The following is a 2,361-nucleotide window of genomic DNA, read 5'->3' as shown; positions in this document are numbered from 1 at the left end:
CTAAAAGGTGGATGAGAACAGCAAACCTTTATTCAGAAAAATGTGAACATATGGTGCAGAATCAAGTAACAATGTGTGAACCTGAGGATACAGTTAAATGTGCTCAATGTGGCATATGTCCTCTGGAACTTTTTAAGAATTCTATCCTTCTCTGTTTTTGTAAATAAAGAAGTAAATGAGTAACTAAAATTAGCTGCTATTTTTGGGGTGGGGTGGGGTGGGGTGGTGGTGGTGGTATGGAGTCCAGGGTCGGGGTGGGGGGCAGGGGGTGGTAGGTGTTGGGGAGTGGTGTCTTACACCATCACAAAACTGAGACCCTAAGGAATCATTTGAGATGCAGCTTGACACTGTATGTCAATCTTTCCTCTCAATTAAAAGGTAATAAACATTATATGTTTTATTGCGCCTTAAGGGAACATTATACTCATGCCTAATGACGGCCATTCCCATGCTCAATTATGTGTGATTAGTTGTTGCACCAAGTTGTGGGTTGACACCATGAATTACACTGCTTTGGAACACTTTCTAATAATTTTTGACCACTCAAGAACACCCCCGAAAAAAATAGAGAAACACCTGATGACCTCATGACCTTGAAAAACACTTTAGAAAACGTAATGCTGTGATGCAGTATCAATCAGTTTCCAAAAATCAAGATTTGTGCGAGTTTGACGACAAGCACTATCTTCTGAAACTGGCTCAGAAAAACCCACTTATTTTCAATTTACCTGGACATGCCATACATTTTATGAATAGTCTAGGTGTCTAGTTTCATGAGGCTGTGATTATCCTAAAGGTCACAATAGGTCATCTTCACACTGAAATGGTAACTATGAGGCCATATTTCATTCACACATGAATGGAATTGGGCTCTTGTGATTCACAGCTTTGTCATAGCCATACCCAATCTCTACAATCCCATGATTGTTTAGGTACCACAGTGTAAAGAAATATGGAAAAGAAAAAAGGGGAAAATAACTTAAAATAGAAAATCTGTTCACTGCATGCAGAAAACGGTGTGTTTGGGACCCTGAAGCTTTGCTGTAAAGGTGAGACTCTTTCTATTTCTAATGAGCCCAATTTTACCCATATCTTGAGGTGAGAGGTCAAGGGACCCGTTTGAAAGTGGTCATGCCAATCTACTTTTGTCAAAAAAGATAGCCCACTTTGGAGCTATGTTACGCCCACTTCTTAGCGAGCGAGCATGACATGGTTCACAGCTGCGGTTTGTCTAGAAGTATAGTTTCCGCGAATACCGGAAGCTTAAACTCGGCTTAAAAACTGAGCTTGCGAGAGCTTGTCAAACACGGACCGCGCCGTGGACCTGCCGGCGGGTCCGTCGGGTTTAACAGGTTAACTCAAAATGGAACGGTCTTAACTCTAAATGGGAGGATCTTAATGACAAGTGGGAGGGTCTTAACTCCAAATGGGGGGGCCTCCAAATGGTTGGGACTTATATAGATGATTTTTGCAATACCTTTGTGTCATAACATATATGCGTAAAGATTGAAGATTGAATTTTCAACAAATCCTCGGATGATATCGTGATCACTTAAATTATTATTACAAATAAAACAAGGAACTGAATTGAAAGGAAGACAACTGTAATTATGCAAAAGAAAAATGTCTTTAATTGTAAAAACAAGTAATTGGAATCCGTTTAATAAACACCCACAGAAACCTTGTTTTTTTTTTGTTACACAAATGTACCTGATCATTGTGCACAACAAAACACTTTTCACTTTGACATACTGTATAACGACCCCAAAAAGTTGAGTAAGTCAGAATGAGTTTCTTAAAGAGAGATGTATCTGAGTGGGGAGCAAATTAAATCTCACATTTCAGAAGGATTTCCGGGAGTTCACCTTAAACAGAGTGTAAATATTCTAGGATTGTATAAATGTAAAGCTCAATCACTCTTTTTCTGATTACACCCCGAAAAAAACCCCACAAAAAAAATGTGGATGAATGGCAGTTCGGAACACTTTCGATGTGTATAACAGTGTCATTTCTCCCACCCCTTCCCTCCAAAAACTACAAATGTAGATACATATGGAGCTCTCTCTGGGTAAAAAGGTTGCAAATGTCGTTCAGATGTCTAGTATTAAAATGGGATCAGTTCACACATCAAGTTGGATTGCAAAATACAGAAAAGAAAGCAAGGAAAAAAGAAAGAGGCAGTGACGGAGTATGATCATATGCACAAGAAGAGGTAGGCAGGAACTTCAGTTATAGTAGAAAAAACTGCATATTGTGAAAGGACAAGCACCAGGGTTCGGCATTTAGGAAGTCAACGTCTCAAAAGCACTTAGTTAAGAAGCACATGACACTTCTTAAGAGTTACGACAGAAGGTTTGTGTA

At 39.3% G+C, this 2,361-nt stretch overlaps 1 protein-coding gene across 2 annotated transcripts in view; it reads right to left on the bottom strand.

Annotated features, from left to right (window-relative positions):
* Positions 1-1,608: 1,608 nt before the first annotated feature.
* The window catches only part of brms1la (BRMS1 like transcriptional repressor a), an 11,121-nt gene continuing 10,368 nt past the window's right edge, over positions 1,609-2,361 (bottom strand). For both annotated transcript variants that reach the window (XM_080011810.1, XM_080011811.1), the window contains exon 9: positions 1,609-2,361. This exon is cut by the window's right edge and continues 1,680 nt beyond it. The gene's annotated coding sequence lies outside the window, so the exon portion shown is untranslated.

Source organism: Zeus faber, assembly GCF_960531495.2.
Source record: "Zeus faber genome assembly, chromosome: 13".
Taxonomy (NCBI): domain Eukaryota; kingdom Metazoa; phylum Chordata; class Actinopteri; order Zeiformes; family Zeidae; genus Zeus; species Zeus faber.
The sequence above is the reverse complement of the archived record's forward strand: the minus strand, read 5'-3'. Positions and strand labels throughout refer to the sequence as shown.